General features: G+C 40.1%; 1 protein-coding gene across 2 annotated transcripts in view; it reads left to right on the forward strand.

Annotated features, from left to right (window-relative positions):
• Nucleotides 1-2382: 2382 nt before the first annotated feature.
• The window catches only part of bcl9 (BCL9 transcription coactivator), a 127003-nt gene continuing 110431 nt past the window's right edge, over nucleotides 2383-18954 (forward strand). Inside the window, exon 1 of one of the 2 annotated variants that reach the window (XM_056251319.1) lies at nucleotides 2383-2741. The gene's annotated coding sequence lies outside the window, so the exon portion shown is untranslated. The remainder of the gene's footprint in view (nucleotides 2742-18954) is intronic. The other variant, XM_056251317.1, reaches the window with a different exon arrangement.

The following is an 18954-nucleotide window of genomic DNA, read 5'->3' on the forward strand; positions in this document are numbered from 1 at the left end:
GGAAACAAACAAACAAACGAACAAAAAAGGTTCTCAGTCGTGTAGTCGTGTGGAACTCAAGCATCTTTGAATCCAAGCGAACTGAGGCAATGATCATTCGCAATGTACTAGAATCTCTCTCTCTCTTTAGTAGCAGTGTAGGAGGTCTGATTCATTTAACGAGTCAGTTGGTTCAAACGAGTCATTTTAATTAAACTGATTAGGAAACTGATTCATTTGAATTGGTTCTCAGTCATGCATGTGGTCGTTCTGTGTAGCGTTTCATTATTTTGCGCACACAGCCTTGAAACTAAGCAAACTGAGGCAATGATCATTTGTGCTTTACTAGACTGTCTCACTCTATCTTTAATATTGTTATAGGAAGTCTGATTCATGATGAGCTGGGTTAATGAGCCGGGTTTTTTCCTTTTTTCTATAGTGAAACACATTGTTACACTTAAAAATGAAAAAGTTCTTTATTGGCTTTGATGGTTTCATGAAAAATCCATGAAACCTTTCCATTCCACAAACGTTTCTTTATTCTGGAAAAAGTTTCTTCAGATTGTGAAAATGTTCTTCACACTAAGAAAAAATAGTTCTTTTAAAAGGTTCTTTTAACTGTTCACTGAAAAGAAATGGAACCAGAAATGGTTCTTCTATGGCATTACGGCAAAAAAACAAAAAACATTTTAGAACATTTATTTTTAATAGTGTTTTATTTATACATTAAGTTTATTTGTTTAGTGTTTAAAATATATTAATTTGTATTAATTTAGTGCTCTCAGTTTTAAACATATTAAAATGTTTAATAATTTTTTTGCTCCACACCACAGATTATAGTATTACATTTCATATATCCTCCTGAGACCCAGAAAAAAAAAGTTTTTTGAATTTAGTTTTTTTCCATGTCATCACACTGTGATGGTAAAAAAAAACATATATATAAAATAATATTTTATTCATACGTTATGCTATGTCCTCTGTAGTGGACGCCAGGACTAAGTTGTTTGAAAAAAAAAACCCCTTTGTTTTTGCCTATACATATAATTTCATGTCATTTTATTTTTTAATCACCAATAAATTTTGGGGTTTCAGGATTTTTTCAACCAAAATTTGTATAAAGATTATTCTCAACTATGTTATGAAAGAAATAATGGAATAAATTGATACACCATTTTACTTTTTACAATATGTGGGTAAAATGGCCATAAATTAATATTCCCATTCAATGCAATGTATCTACACTGTATCTAATTTGCACATTAATGTGTTCTTGGAGCAACATTTAATGAAAAAAGAAGTGTAATAATTGGAGTAATAATTGGCAACATTTTAATAATAATATCTAATATTTCATAGGAATATTGATGTATAATTTATTTCCATATTCACTTGTTGTGTCTCCCAGAATGCCTGATAAACATGATTTAAGTCCTGATGTCCTCTACAGTGGACACGTTTGAAATCAATGCCCTGTTCTGTAACAGAAAGTAATTTTTTTATTTGAAACTCCTTAACATTTTCCTAAGATGTTGTTTTATGAAATACAATTTGAAAAAGTTGTCCAAGTAATTACAATATATTATCATATTTATCATATTGCTACATTTGATCACTAAATTAATGTCTGACATTTTTAAAGACCAAGGAGAAATTGTTTTCATGGTGAAACCTCCAAACATTTGGTATCTCTGATAAGTCCTCCTGAATGTGCTCTTTACAGGACACCCAGGTTGTGTCATGTGACATGTATGATGTCAGAGAAATTCACTAAAATATAATGTCCAATCCCACTACAGTGGACAAAAGTCTATTCTTGGGTCCCAGGAGGATATGCATTGATGACATTATATAAAAATGAACATATACCAACATATTTAATTAATCGCATAAACGGTCTAACTTTAACAGTCCTTGTGTTAATATATTACATTTGATGCTATCAACTAATTGATATCCTTATGGACTGCTCGTTTTAATAATATATTCTGATCATTTTATTTAAAATATATAACCCCCCCCCCCCCCCCCCCCCCCCCCCCCCCCCCCTTTATATCGCAGCTTCTGTAGTTTCTTTCCCCAAAACCATAACTTGTAGTTATTGCTTGCCAAGACAGTTTCAAAGTAGCTTCCCCAATGCTGAAGCTCACACTTCGAGATAGTAGGATAGAGAGATATGGGGCGTGAATGATGTTGGTTGGGCTCAACAGCGTCCGGTAAGAGAGGACTTGAGTCTCAGCGAGTTGTTGACACACGAGTGTGTGTGTGTGTGTGCAGTGAAGGGGGATGGCTGCCTTGTTTGTAGCTTGTCAGCAATTGCCTGAGACAAGCTTCCCCTGCATGTGTGAAAGCTGCTTGGCTTGAATGCCTGGACCGTACCAAGTGGCGTCAAAAGCGAAGGGGGGGACGGAGGCGAGAAAAAACGATCAGACTGGAGACAATAGGCCCCTGAAGTGTTCCCCCCAAGTTGCTTTGATGTTGTCCTAGTGTCTAGATGCTGAAGGGGACCGGGGACTGCAGGGAAGAGCAGCCCTTTGTGTGGATGTGTGTGCACTTTTTGGGCCAGCACGGACAAAAGGGAGGGGTACAAAAGCCTGGAGAGAAATAAGAGAAGAAACAAATGATGAAAACCCAAATGATCCTGAACGTGTTTTTGTATGGCTGCTGTGTGTGAGAGGGCACACAGAAAGGGAGAAGAGCGAGAGAAATAGGAGGAGACGCTCATACGCGGGGGCTGATAGAGTGACAGAGAAAGAGAGGGGGTGAGTATACTGTATCTTCTTCTTCAGCACCAGATCACTCTTTTTTTTATATTCACCTTTCTTACTTTATCTCTCTCTTTTGTTCGAGGGGGGTGGGTGTGCGAAAAACGAGTAGACCCAGAGTTGGTGCCGAAGTTGCGTGCTGCTATTATTGTGGTTATTCCTGGTTGGAGCGTTTACGTGAGCGTGGGTAAAAAACAATTACGCTCCGTTATTCTTAGTCCTTGAAAAGATATATGGATATGTGGAAAGAGCAGGGGGTGAAGGGGGGAGTGGATGGTTTGGAATGTGTCATTGGATAGTCTGGATGAGTTGCCCTCCATGCCAGTATAAACCTCCACTGCTCTCCTCTCATTATTGTCTGGTTATTCAAGCAGTCCATGTGTGTGATGGCTGCAAAGCAATAAGAGCTTTTCTCTTTCTGTATGTGTCAGGATTGTCACTCTCGGCAGCGAGTGAATTGTGCAATGATTGGAGCCGTGTGTGTGTGTGTGTGTGTGTGTTTGGGGGCGGTTCTATTCTGCCTGGGGGGTTTCTCAGTCTGTGCCCTCCATGGTGGTAGCAGACTGCTTTTACACTACCAGCTGTTCCGAAAACCTGCAGTGATTTTCTCTTTCTTTCTGCCCGTCTCTCACGCTAAAGGTTATCCAATTGTCACCGGCGTGACATGCACATGCAATTTCTGTTGCTTTTTGGATGTGTATAAACCAGTTGTTGGAAAAGTCAAAACAATTTTTTATTTATTTATTTATTTATTATTATTTTATTTTTTAGAGTTATGGGCACTACAGTGTCTTTTATTCCATAGGTTGCAGGATATATATTGCCTTTACTTGCTTGTCAGAAGATTCTATTTATTCCTGTTCAAGAGTTCAAGAGAAACATGGCTGATAACGGACATACTCATGTTCATTTCGCTGTGTAAAAATGTACAACATGCAGCAAATGGTTACAGATATACATACATGTATATGACCAAAATAGCCAGGTAGTTTACTCTCTGTAACTCAGGTTTCCTAGTTGTAATTCAAATTTGAGAGGACCTTCTAGTTTCCTATTTACAATAATTTAGGCATCATGTGAAACACTGTTTTTCATAAAGTTCCAAAGATTGTGGAAATTATTGAGTAATAAAGGCAATAGGTCAGTAATTGATGACTAATATATCATTATAAAGAATATAGTTTGGTAACACTTTACAATAAGGTCTCATCTCTTAATGTTAGTTAATGTATTATAATAACATTACCGAACAATACCATATTTATTAATTAAGTAATACAAATTAACTAGGTAAATAAAAACTCAGATCCATTAAATAATCCATTAAACCACTTTTAATTGAAATAATGTATTCGTAAATATTGAATTCAGCATTAACTATGCTTAATAAATGCTTTAGAAATATTTGTCATTGCTATTTCTTGTTAACAAATGGAACCTTATTGTAAAGTGTAATGAATGTTTTGACTTTGAATTCTGATTGGCTGAGCCACGTTCAAACCCACTGTAAAATTGTGATAAACATACAGTTGTGACTACACTTTGAATATTAATGTGCATTCTATATAAAGTTGAGGTGTAGATAGATTTAAAACTATTTATTCAAAATGCATGTTGCTACTTTATAAAAGCATTACAAAACGTTTAAACTACAACTTAAATCTTTAAACTAAATCCCTTACTATGGCAGTGGACCTGGTAATGTATGCATAAACAGCAACAGTTTTATAAATGATTTAATACTGAATAGTTCGTATTCAAATATTTACAGCAACACAGTTTAATAGATTTTTATGATATTTGAGATGGAACAGAGGAACATGAACATAGTGTTTTATTTGATGTGAATATAATGGTTATACGTCCCCTGGGTTTAATAGCAATTACACGCAAACTGAAAATCAAGTGGAATAAAAATTACAGTGGTTTGCGAAAGCTCATTAATCATGTTTTAAAAGCATTACACATGCCAATAGAGAATGTAAATGTATCCTGCAGTTTTGACATGGCAGCTTCATTGTTTAATTATTTATTTATTTATTTGTTTTGCGGTTAATGTCAGTCTGCTTGACAGCGAGAGGTCGTGACAGAGGGCATGAGAAAAGTAAAGAGCACAGGGTCAAATGTCTCCTTCAAACCTCGCTCTATGATGATTTGAAATGGAGGTGACCGAGATTTTGCCAAGTAGGACGTCTTTCGAAACAATATTCCCGTCAAACAAACCATTATCTTAATCATTATGTGCCTAAAAACATAGCCTACCAAATTCAAAAAGTCTGACGTGGAATATTTCAACTTCAGACAATAAAGCAGATGAAAATGAAAATAGAAGTAGAAGTCTGTTCAGAATGCCATTCACTGGTTTAATCTGGTCTAGATAGTCTCCCGGCCTGGCTCAGCAGGTGTTCATCTGGTTTAGCTGGTCAGCCATCTGGTGTCCCAGCCAAACTAAGTTTAACAAGCACCTGTACACTCTAAAACCAGCTTGACTAGGCAGGGAGACCAGCTTAGACCAGTAAACCAGGATTTCTATCCTTCACAACCTATTTTCGTTTGCTGCAGATGAAATCTGGCTGAAGTTTGCGCTATAAAACCAAGGCCACCAAATACCATTTTCCGTTCAAACTCTGTTATGGAATATTCCTACTTCTGGCCATAAAGGGGATGAAAACAAATGCTGTGAGGGATAGAAGTCTGTTCAGGATGACATACGCTGGTTTAATCTGGTCTAGCTAGTTTCCTGGCCTGGCTTAGCTGGTGTTCAACTGGTTTAGCTGGTCAGAGCCATTTGGTGTCCCAGCCAAACCAAGTTTAACGAGCACCTCCTGAAAACACTTAAACGAGCCTATAGGCTGGGAAGCTTAGACCAGAAAAACAACTTAGTTTTCAGTTTCAGCTGTAGTTCTATCCTTTTTTGTTTGCGTCATAATTAAATCTGTCTACGCTACAATCCGACATAGCGAGATCCATCCACATGCATTTCCAATAAATACCAAGAGTGTGCCAATGAGGGAGGTAGATTGCAGGGTTTGGACTGAGAAATGGAAGGAATAAGAGGCCTTGGAGATCTGCTACCGAAGGAGGAGAAGAAGAAATGGAGGGAGGGGTTGGGATTTGATCAGTAGGATGGAGAGATGTGCCTCCAGAGAGAGCACCAAAGGAAATAAATGGATTTATTCTTCACAGTTGTCAAATATCCAATGCATAAATTACGATTATGTTAAGGGGACGGCTAATAACTCACAGCAAACATAAAACACATTTAGTTAGATGACAGTTTAGTTAATTCTGGGATGCGCGTCTGCACAGTCATAATTGTTTCATTATTTCATTGGAGACAAGGCGCATCTCGGTCAGCAGGGATTTTCGAGCCGTAAAAAAAAGAGAAAGATTCCCAATCTCTCTTTTGAAAAGCATCCCTCTTTTGAGCGTCCTTGCCTTCCGATGTATCCTCTGCTCTAATATCTTTCTGAATAGGTGGAAATGTGCGCGCTAGCCTTGTGTGCCTAGCCGCCGAGATGATTGCAAATTCATTTAGAGGTGCCTATCACACAAAGATGTGGGGATGGAGGGAGAGATGGAGGGGGTGGGGTGCAGAGAGATGATGCCTTGTTTTTTTTTAAGCACATTTGTATTCATGTCATGGAGGAGGAGAGCGCAGAGAACGAGAGAGGAGGCGGCTACCTTAGCGTGACAGACGTTAGGAGGAGGCTAGCCAGATTAGTATGACAGGCGCTAGCAGAATGCCAAACGCCCCGCTCAGGTCGAGTGCTGATGTCACAACCCACCGTTCGCTGATGTAAAGTGAAGCAAATCTGCTCGGAACACTGTGTCAGAACTCTGACGTAAATAATTCACTCGCAGCGGGGCGCTGTCACCGGCTAGCTGCGGCATTTGCACTTTGTTTATTTTTTGGACTGAACTTGGCGATAATCGTCAGGTTTATAATAAAGTATTTTGCTTGCGTAATAAATCTAAAGTAAAATGCTCGAAAACTACTATTGAGTAGCATCAATGGGCCAATTTACCACAACTTGCAGTCGCAGAAATGCATTGTGGGAGCATGTATGTTTTATCATGGACGTTGTGGGTGTTCAGTGTGTTCGGGTATTTGTGTATAAGCTCAGTATGAAAGATGGCAATGGAGATGTCATTTATTGTGGTTTGGAGGCTCTGGTCACAGCATCCTCATACTTCTAACGAGTATCTCTCTCTCTCTCTCTCTCTCTCTCTCTCAGCTCCCCCCACAGCCTCCTGTAAATCACAGCTTTCGCTACGCTCCACTAGTGACACAGGACATGCTCGCACACTCCAACGACCGATTACATCAGGCGCCTCACACACGCACATACACAGTGGAACCAAACTACTGATTTAAGGAAGAGAAAGCATCACGTCTCACTCTTTTCCTTCCTCTCTTACCTATATCTTTCTTGAAGTCGTTCTCACTCATTTTGTCCTATCTCATTCTTGGTTTCTGTGGCTGTCTGCCTCTATTTTCCTTTCCTGTCTGTCTCGCTCTCTTTCTCCCTACTTTTTTGGTTTCATTCCCCCTCCTTGTCTGTCTCACTTTCCTTTCCTCTCTGTCTGTCTCGATTTCTCTCTCTCTCTTTCTTTTCCTACCATCTTCCTCTCATTTCCCCTCCATGTCTGTCTCACTTTCTTTCACCCTCACTATTTTCCTCTCTGTCTCTCTCTCATTTTCTCCCTGTCTGTCGCATTCTTGTTTTCCTTCTCTTTTTCCTCAGTCGGTCTCAATTTTTCTATACCGTCTCACTCTCATTTTCCTTACCTGTCTGTCTCACTTTCTTCCGCCCTCTCTATTTTCCTTTTCTGTTTGTCTCACGCTTGTTTTCTCCCTGTCTGTCTTATTTTTGCTTCCCTACCCTCTTTCCTCTCTGTCTATCTTCCTGTCTTATCTTTCCCATCCCACTGGCTTTTCCCTGTCAATTTCCATCCCTCTTTACCTCCCGTCTCTATCTTCCTCCCATTCTTTTTCCCTCTCTGCTCGTCTTACTCTCGTTTTCTCTCCCTGTCTATTTCCCACTCCTTCTCCCTTACTCTTTCCTTCCCTGTCAGTCTCCCTTTTTATCTCCTTGTCTTTCTCCCTCTCTGCCCGTCTCCCTCTCGTTCTCTCCCTCTCTCCTTTCCATCCCTGTCTCTCTGGCTCTGCCGCCCACACTGGGCTCATCATTGATGCGTTTAGCAGCACCGCTGAGCAAGAGACGCAGGCCATCGATTGGCTGCGTAATCGACATGGATTTTTGCCCAAAGTGGTGAAAAATATGCCATGGCTATAGCCAAGCAATTTCTCCAGGCTTCTCCAGCCAGGAAGGAAAAAGAACCCAGCAGCTTTATAATTGATATGGAGATCAATTTTCCTGCTTTGGACTGTACAGTCTTGCACTGACCGGCCCAGTCAACCGTGCGGCTTGTGGCTTCTGTCATGATGGAGGGCAGATGAAATGATGGGAAGAGGATGAGGAGAGATGGAGGAGAGGGGGGCAAAATATCCTTGTGACAATGTGGCCGATCACTATATATGCTGCTGTGTTCGTGCTCCGGAGGTTTGGATGATGAGGGACCAGATTTTACTAGCATATAGTAAAATGCCAACCGACATGTGATCGGCTAATGCTGGCAACACTCTTCGTCTGTCCCTGGTGTTCATACCTCTTTTTTCCCTTCTCTTCCTCCTTAATAACTTCACCATCTGTCTCTGAGACTGCAGAATCATTCAGTACCAGTTTCAGGAGAAACAAACCTTGTCCTGACTGTTTGCGTCTTGCCCATTAAGACCAGAGGCCCTCCGCTACAAGCCAGACATGCTGCATTGGCTGCCATCTTGGCTCAAGTCATGGCCACTCCACCTGGAGCCATTTTGGCTCCAGTTCCTGTAGTAAGACCAGAACATCTAAACATAAGCGCTCAAATCCAAAGGTCCAGGGTATTGCTACTCTGTGCTTTGCACCGATTGGCAGAGGGCTCCCTCATGGGCCAGTGACATCAGGCGATTGGAGGTGGAAAGCCGTCTTGGCTCCCGTCTCGGTGGTTAAACCTATGACCATTTTGGAACCTGTTTTGGAAACAACCAATGGTCATTCGGATTTCGCTGTTGAACAGCACAAAATGCACAGTGATTGTTTACCCTTTAGAGCCCCAATGTGTGTTTCTTTGTATGTGTGTGGGTAAGAGCAGACTCATTTCAAAAATGAAAGACAGACTGAGCTTTTCTAGAAGGAAGAGAAATAAACTAGTTTAGGCATGGCGAGGGAGAGTAAATGCGAGAAAAAGAGAGATCACTTAACTTCTAAGCAGATCACCTGCCTGGGCCGCTGGGTGAAAAGCGTTGTTGCCATGGTGTCGCTGGTTACACATATCTGCGGACAGTGTGTAATCATCAGTGATATGCCAACACCTCTACCTTCCCTACCCCCTGCATCTCTTCCTCCTCCTCTCTCTATTCTTCTCTGAATGTATTGTATATTCCTCTCTACCTTCCTTCCTAGATAGACAACATGAAATTAAAACTCTATTTGCCTTCTTAAAGTCCCCCTGTGATGAAAATTGAGAATTAGCCAATAAAAAAAATTATATTGTGAAATATGAATGAATAGAAAGTTCAAAAGAACAGCATTTATTTTAAAACAGAACAAAACATGTACTTCTTCCCTTGAACAAAATAAGCCATCTTGAATGTTGTATTGACCAACCTGCATCAATCATTTTATGATTCCCTTTAAATCTCTCCCCCTGTTTTTTCTTCTGTACATCTCTTATTGGCTCCTCCTCTTCCTCCCCCCTCTTTAGCAGGATCCTCAACATCAGAGAGGGGCTCATCTTCTCAACAGATACTTGATTACAATCATCAGATTGCTTTAGAAGTATCAAACACTCATCGGTACATAATACATTAGAGTAAACAGAGGGACAGAGACTTGAATGATAAAAGGCTCCTCTCAAACAGAGGGTTTGTGTTATTGTAATAGAACAATATCCTTCTATAATCGTCACAGATTCAAGCTCAGCTTGTGGTTTTGTGTTTGGGGCTTGTGTTGACATACTCGAGTGCTTATGTCAAGGGCTTTTAGGGCTGATGCCATAAATGAACATTTGTATGTTTAGCTCAATGACTTTCAAACTTTAGTTTTGCTGCTAACATTGTTTATATTGCTAAAATGAGCATTTAGCAGTTTGTAATCTCAGCCTCAGATGTTCCTTGACCGTCTGCTTTTATATTACAAGGAAAAGAGGCAAGAGATGTAATCCCCAAGATCTAATCTGATTGGCTGGCTGGCTGTATGAAACTTTCAGAGGTAAACAAAAAAAAGAAAAATAACACAGGTTTGTCATTTTTACAAGGAACCAGGTTGCTATGTTTGTTAGCATTTAGCATCAAGTAAACTAGATCTGGCTGAGTCAAGTGTGTCGATTAATCAGGACTTTATTTATTTATTTATTTATTTTTAATGCACAGAAATTCTCTTTCTTGCTTAGTGGGCGGTTCTTGGCTTGGCCAAACTGAAGCAGACTTTTGCCAGTAGCCAGAAGCCTGGCTACGTACCACTATCAGGTCTGTGACTGGAAAGGTTTTCTGGGTTTTTGTGGATTTTAGTGCCTCAACATTGTCTGTAAAAAGTATCCAGTATTGCACTGTATTGGTGAGTCATTGTACATTTACAAAGGATCTACTTCAGTTCTACTTCAAAATGAAAACATTTGCAGCTTCTTGAAGTTCACTTTAGTAGGATTCAGGGATTTATGGAGCTTCCCAGAACAGACGTTGTGAATGAAAAATTGGTGGAATTTCTGGCGTGTTCTTCAGTAAAGCAAAAACACTGATAGTCCCTGATAGTGTTTGGAGAGGTCATTATGTAGGCCTATCAGCAGAAACCCGTACATAGTTTAATAAAGTGAATGAAATTAACTCATAACTTGGCAACTAACTGCCATGCTGTACAGAAGAATACACACTGAGTGGCTTGTGAACATTGGTTTCGTTTACGTCGTTTCGGTTCAACCTGTGTGTCGGTCTTCTATCTTAAAGCAGCATTTTTACTTGCCGTGCTCAGCCACCATGCTTCTCCGGCGGTGACAGAAATCCAATTTCAGCACGTCTCTAGGAAAGAATCCCTCCGGCTGACGAGAACGATCGGAATAGCTGGAGCGGTGGTCTCCATTTCCCCCTCGTCATCATCTTCCTCCTCCTCCTTCCTTGTCCCTCTATTTCAGGGTTCACATTTTTCCAGAAAAGTATAGTTGCTGTACTTTTGTTAGGCTGCTTACGAGAGAAATACATTTTGAAGGGTTGAATAGTTTGTTCCTTTACATATTATCTGATTTCAGTACTGTATTCAATGTGAATGAGAAAATATTTAAGGTTTAGGTTCAGTCCAATTGTGAATTTCCATGATAATTCAGACAAAGCCAAATGATAATTGAATCAGATTAGGAATATAATCAGTGTTATTTTAGTACTTACAGGGGGCGGGGCTAATCCTAGCCACATAGAAAACAAACTTTTGACAAAATGTACTATTACTTGTCACAGAGACAGTTGTTTTGGACAAAAAAATGTAAAGAAATTAAATGTTTGGTGCTTTATCGTGTCTTGTTAGGATCCAGGGTTAAACTGACTGATCTGAATTCAGACCACTATTAATGTGAACGCCAATAGTCTTTTCAGCGATGTTGCCGCAGCACCTTGTGTTTTGCGGAAGGTCCCGAATCAACACGCATATTCGCTCACACCCTCTGATTAGTCACAGCAGCAGGGAAACGACACTGCCAGCCGTACGATTATTTATTTATCTATTTCCATAATTTTGCTACTCTGCTGGGGGGGAGTCTTCCACTTCCTCTGGTATTTCAGAAAGCATCACAGTTCCTCTCCTCTCTTCAGTGCACAAAGAAATGCCGCACATTCGATACGCTTTGGATCTTAGAAATTTGATTCTGAGAGAGCGAAAGAGAGAGATGGGGGAGGGGGTAGATAGGTGGAGTGAGTGAAAGAGAGAGAGAGAGTAAAAAAGATAAAAATGTAAATTTTCATCTTTAAGTCTGTTGATTTTTGTTATGTTTGTGTGTGTGCTTGTGGTGGGGGTTGAGGATGGGGTGAGACTTTGCAGAAGAGATGCTGTCTGTCTGTCTCTCTCTCTCTCTCTGTGTGTGTGTGTGTGTGTGTGTGTGTCTTTCTCTCCCTTTGCGGTGCTCTGATGACAGAGGTGACTCATCAGGGGGCATACTGCTCACATCTACAGACAGAGAGAAAGAAGAAAGAAGGGATGGGGAGGGGAGAGAGAGAGAAATATGGGGATGATATAGAGAGAAGGCGAGAGAGTGATGAATTCAGAGCAGTCTTGCTTGACTGCTAGCGTTTATTGGCCCATGGAAGCTTCGGGAAAGATGCTAATGACACTTCTCCTGTGAATGAGAGACACCATGTGTGTGTGTGTGTTTGTGTGTGTGTGTTGGTCGTGATTGCAACCCAACCCCCTTGATTTTAAACACTTTGCTCCTGTAAATACACTTATGATTAGGGAGCCAGGCTCAGGAATAAATAGAACGCATATAACAAATCGGAAAGCATTCATTTACTTTTTTTGCATTTGATAGATGCTTTTATCCATGGGGACTTGCACTAAATTCAAGGTATACATTTTAGTGGTTCTTGCACTGCCTGGGAATCGAACCCATGACCTTGGTCTTTCTATAGCATCATGTTCTACTGTTTTAGCTGAAGAAACGCAACCATTTGTCAGACTATGACTCTGTCCAAAAACTTGTGAGATGCATTTTAAGAAGTCATAGGCATGCTTCCAACACAAACGCTGTTTTAAAGCTAGGCATATTATAATGAACTCATTCATTTTCAGCCTTATAGGGATGCCCACCTGGAGGGCAAAACAAGGTTTCCTCCACTGCCCGGCAGTTATTTTTTGCCAGGTTTGTAAGTATTAAAGTACGTAGACACTGATGTTAAAACACCAAATTCATTATACTAATGATGCATATTATACACAGGCAAGCAGAACAACATTCAATTTAGCGTAGGCGTTCAGTGCATTCATATTCTGAGCTCATCTGCTTGACTGTATATAGTATGCATCATCAATAAGGTGTATATTGAATTTGACCTTTTAATATCAGTTAATTTAATAATACTATTATCTTTATATATTCATGGCTTGAAACAGATGGAAGAGTTTGATTGACAGTTCTATGGATGTTTTGCCCCCCACATCTATGTTCCAGTCACATGACTGAAAACTATGAATTACAAAGAGCTTAGTAAAAAATTACATCCAAGAGGGTGGACAAAGTTAAAAAAAAGCAATAATTCATCTTTTTATAATGTCATGTAAATGCTTTAGGCAAACTAAAATAGTTACTGTCCAATTTTTCGGTATACATTTTTTTTTATTGACTATTTGTGTGAATGTTTATGCGTAAAGAGTTTTACAATATTAATTCTGTGGTCATACTAGCAAAATTTTGTGGGCAAAAAAAGGTCTATCGTCCATTTTCATCAATAATAATAAGCTCACACAGAAATCACTTTCAAAGCAAGCAACTTTCTGTTGGTCAAAGTGGGGAATACACGCGACCAACTTGAACACAAACAAAAAATTGTGTGGTGAAACTTTTCGTCCTACTCCCAACCGTATGGATTCCTATAGAAATATCTGCATTTAAGAGCCTGTATATGCCCCTCTTTAAAGGAATAGTTCAGCCAAAAAAGAAATTCTTGTCACGACTCATCATCATATTGTTACAAACCCGTATGACTTTATTACTTCCATGGAACACAAAAATATTCATGTTGTTCTTTCTTCCAATATAGAAATGCTATGTTGACCAGTCAACATAAAAGTAGTTCATATGACTCAAACAGACCACTATTTTTCATTATTATATCTGAAAATTTTTCAGAAGTTCAAATGAGATTTGTGAGCTACGGCAAAAGGAATTGTGTGGCCAGTGATACAGTGTATGAATCGTACAGAATACAATCAAGGTGCTTTTCTCCTATACTTCTCTTTTTATACTCCATGGTTAAAAGACTAGAGGTGAACTATTCCTTAACCCCAGCTCTCCATGAAGGAATTTCATCATAATGATATCATAATGTATGCATGCCGTTCTTAGTTCTGATTCGCCCTGATCATTCGCCTTCTAGTGAGCTCATACACAATATGTTTCTAGAGCAAAACCCAATCCACATCCAGCCATCGTCTTGTTGAATATTCAGGCAGACAGTCAAGGAGAATAGATTTCTTCTCAATATAGCGTTTGCAGACAAATACCTTTAGGACTTGTCTCCCATGGCAACAGTGGTATTATCTCCTGTGTATGTGCGTGTGTGTGTCTATTTGTGTGAAAAACGTCTTGGCTAGGCATTATACTCCGGCCAGGTCTTTAGAACTGCCACTCACCGGGTTCTTTTTTTTCAGGCCAACTATACCTGCAACACCAGTCGACGAGAAAACTTATGTGTGTATGTGGGTGGGTGATTCTTGATTATGCCAAGCTGAACACTGCATATCCTGTGCATCAGATGGAAAGCATGTGAGCGGTGTACATTAAGCGCCGTTTGGAAACGTCTGTATTTTGTCCACAGTTTGTATAGTGCGAATACTCGCTGGCAGATTCACTGTGAAGCGGTGTTACAGTAGTATGTGTGAGTGTGTGTGCCGTGATGCATGGCAGTAATGCTTATGCTCAGTCTAGCACGTCACACCAGCATCTGTGCAGCTGTACTGGTGACTGCTCCTCTGAGAGAGCACAGACAACACATACACAACTCCGTTCTGATTTCTACAGCTTATCTACCACTTATTGGGCAGCAAATAAACTCAGTGTTAGGATGTACGCGGGGGCGTTTTCTCCGAGGAGGCAAACGACAGTACAACAATAGAACAAAGCGAATATTACGAAATATGAGCTCGAACAATGTCATATTTCAAAGTAGTAGCACCAAACCGAGACACTTGCAGATAAAGTTTCAGAGGGAGCGCCTTTTACCTCCCTTGAGCTTTGTTGCAGTCTCATTAAAAGCAGTTTCCCCAAAAATTACAATTCTGTCATCATTTATTCAACATCCTGTTGTTCCAAACCTGTATGACTTCTGTGGAACACAAAAGAAGATATTTTGAAAAATGTCTTAAAGGTACAATATGTAATTTTTTTCGCCGCTAGGGGACGCTAACCTCTTACAATTACAAAGGCGTAGGTTGATGACGCAAAATTCCAGTTGAATCATGGAACTTGTCGTCAAGCTTATGGATCTAATGATGCTTATGGATGATTGAATACATTGATGTTTTTAACATGACTGTGGTATGAAGCAGGGCTCGATTGCTAACAAGAGACAGATATCAGCGCCACACGCGAGTCCCGCGGATGTAAAGGAATAAGGACATTTAATTCTACCAAACTACCCGCAAGTGCTGGATTACTCACACAGGTCAGTTTATTAGACGAATGAACTTGTGAGGTAACACAGCACTGTTTCACTTGGTCTACACACTACACTAAACTGCATTTGAGTGTGTTGAAAGTTATAATGTTATTCTATGTGTTTGTTTGTTGGCTGTATGAGATTAGCAGTAAGCTAGATCATATTCTAACATTTCGTCATGTTGAGATATATAACATTGATTAGTTGTATGTACATTTGCTCACCTGTCTAATAAAGTACATGTAAGAGCTCTGTCAAGTCGAAGTTTGTCACAGACGTGGAGCTCTCGGCATCTCGAAAACAACTGCAGCTAGACGTAACGCTGTTGTCCACGTCTGTCGCCATGGTTACTGTGCTCGTACTGCACGGAAACCAGGGATAACGCGGATATTACGTCAGTGACAGGCGACAAGTGAAAATTCCGGGACGGCCACTTATTTAAAATTGGAATTTCTCTGAAATTTGAAATCTTTGGGAACTTTAGAAATATTGTAAGTACACAACTGCAGGAAATATATCACACTGTGCAAGTGATTTTTGGATATTTTATTACAAAATTCTTACATATTGTACCTTTAAGGCCTCGATCAAAAAGACGAACTGGTGTAACATAATTTCGAAAAAAATCAAGCCAAAAAACAGTTCGTTGAGAGTTCGTTTTGGGAGTTCAAAACTGCTTGCCAAAGCAAACTTTCCGGAAAGGTTTGCTCCGGCTGGTAAACAGCTTTAAACTACCATTGGTCCATGGCGATTATGTAATAGGCAGGTGTGCTCTGAGGCTCCGCCTACTTTGACATGGACATTTTGTCCAGTTTTTTTCTGTTCAGTCCATCGAGTTCAGATGCGAGGTAAAACATGAACACACTGGAGAGCTGCTTTATAGTAAAAACAGTATATCACTGCAGAGGTATTTCGAAGTGAAGAATGAAAAAGAACTTTGCTGTGAGTAAATCCCATTTAGTGTTTTTTTTTTTCATTTAATGAAACTCAATGGGGTTTAATGTTGTTTTTTAGACCCCATGGACTTTCATTGTATGGATAAATGGTTAGGTTAGGGTCATATCTTAATCTGTCTGTCCAAGTATACATTGTACATACTTGAAATCACCTGTCTTTCCTAGCAAGTGCACAACTCTGAGGCCAGTTTTTATTCTTTTGTGGTTTGTTAATCTGACACAAATTGGACAGTAACTATTTCAGTTTGCCTAAAGCATTTACATGACATTATAAAAAGATGAATTATTGCTTTAGTCCAACGAAATCAAACTTTTAATGTGCATATAAATGCACTTATCGAGACCCTAAAACATGCTGTGAATACAAGGGGTGTAATGGCGGAATACGTTTTAAAAGTCCTCCACACGCCATTGGGATGTGTATATGTTTAATTTAGAGGGACATAAATAATCATAATCGCACAGGAACAGTCTTTCCATCCTCTAAAGACAAACAGCTTCAGGGTTTCAGCGAGAGAGAGAGAGAGAGAGAGAGAGAGAGAGAGAGAGAGAGAGAGAGAGAGAGAGAGAGATATAAAAGGTCATTGAATGGCATTTCAGCATAGGGCTCAGCCAGAGCACTAGCACCTTAAGGCTCTCTGTTTTATCTGATGGAGATTAGCAATGTGTGTGGTGTCCTTTTTCTTCAATCAGCATTTTTATGCTAAGAAGAAATTGTGTATTTGTGTGTGTCTAAAGCCCCTTTCACACAGCGCGTTGATCCCGGGAAATTGGCGTAAAATTGATAGAGTGCCTTATGTGTGAACGCAAACAGGTCCCGGGATTGATGCCGGGATCGATGCCGGGATGGGGACCTAGTAACATTGCCGGGATCAATCCCAGAACGCGCCCTGTGTGAACAAAAGCCAGGAGCAATGCCGTAAGGGGTGTGTTGTAGTGATGACGCACGTGCCATCGCGATGACGTAGTTATCGTGCGACTGAAAGTTTGTGTTCGTCATCAACAAAGAAAGAAAGAAAAAATGTCTGCAAACTGGAATGAAGCAGAGACCAGGGAGGTCCTTACTATCCGCGCAGAAGCTGAGATCGTTCGCCAGCTTTGTGGAAGGGTATGACGCGTACGTTACACGTCACATCCTGACGTCACGTATCTTTACGGGATGTGTGTGAACGCACACACAGATTCTGGAAAATCACTGGCAGTGTGAATGAACCAAAATCAAAAGATCCCGGGACAAATCCCGGGACGCATTATCCGTGTATTTTCCGAGTGAAAGGGGCTTGAGAGAGATAGAATGATAAAAAGAAAGAGAGATTCAGAAGGGGAATATTTAGTGCTGTGTGTTGATTTTGTTTTGGCAGAGATGAGGAAAATGTTTCCAGCAATGCCTGTTGAGGATTTTATTGTGTATTTGTGTTTTTTTTATACCGGTAAGTGTAAATGTTTTGTCACTGGTCTCTGTGCATATGCTATAAAACGAAATTGTCATTTTTGTGCCTCTAGTATCAAATAGAATGGAAGAAACAGTGATTGTTTTCAAACAGTTTTCCCAAATACTCCCCTTGCTCTCCATTGGTCAGGTAAACAGATAGCTCCGCCTCCCAACTCACCCCATTGGTTGAGCCAGTGTTGCTATGTTGGGCTGTCAGGCTCTTCAAACAAACAGAGACATCATTAAATTACCTCATGTCTTAAAGCACATAACATTACAATATCAATGCAATAGTAACCATCGAATGCAATGATTGGATGAATTTTTTTTTTTGGTCCTGAGACTTTCACAGAAGATATATGTACATGTTTTAATATTTAGACCACTTCTATTATTGATTGCTATCTCTATTTCTACTTTTTTTTCTTTTTTTTTTTTACAGTATATGTGGAAAATCTGCAGGAATCTGTGACATTTTGTAGGAAATTAGATAAATATGTTAAATGGAGCTTTGGAGTACTGCACCTTCATTTGTAGCTGAAAGCAGATTCAAAATGTTTCGTAAATGAACACACAGAATATGTAAAACTTTGTGAATGACACAAAGTCTGTGGAAATCTGCAGTGCTTTTCGCAGAGTTCTGCGGGTGCAGGTTTGTGTGGACCTGCCAGTGACCACATTTAGTTGATAATGAGACATAGGGTATAAATAAACACCTCATGCCTATAGTTCAGCTTTACACCCTTCTACTTTTTCTCTCCATGTACACACACACACACACACACACACACACACACTTTCCTGTCATTAGTCTCTCTGTCCTAACATGCATGTTTGCACGGATGCATGCGAATGCACACGCACACATTCTGTCATCACTCCTAACACACACACACACATGCACACACATTCTCGTCTTTCTTCTACCCACACAACAAGACACACACTGTCCTGATGGTCCCCGAACACACACACACCTTGGTTTGGATAAATAAAGGAAGACAAAGCATTTTTGAGAGCAGCTCAGTGCAGTATGGCAGTGCAATCAATATCGCTTCCACAGTAGCTAAAAAGCCCTCAGTTGTCTCCTTCTGTATTGGAGAATCAGCAGCCGTCATCAAAGACCGCCGCTTGTTCATTCCCTTTCTCTCCCTCTCTCTCTCTCGCTCTCTTCAGCATTCCTCTCTCTTGATTTCTTCTGCTCAGTCACTCTCTCAAGAAAACGGAAAAGTAAATAATTTTTCCTCAGAAGTCGTTTAAAGTCTGCAGGCTGTTGTGGTGCTGTCTGTTTTCCTCTATGCTAACAGAGAATAGTCAAAGTTGAGCTCTCCCACAGAGACGAGTCTCCGCTCAGAAATACAC

Source organism: Rhinichthys klamathensis, unplaced genomic scaffold, assembly GCF_029890125.1.
Source record: "Rhinichthys klamathensis goyatoka isolate OS25496 unplaced genomic scaffold, OSU_Roscu_1.1 h1tg000081l_1, whole genome shotgun sequence".
Classification (NCBI taxonomy): Eukaryota; Metazoa; Chordata; class Actinopteri; order Cypriniformes; family Leuciscidae; genus Rhinichthys; species Rhinichthys klamathensis.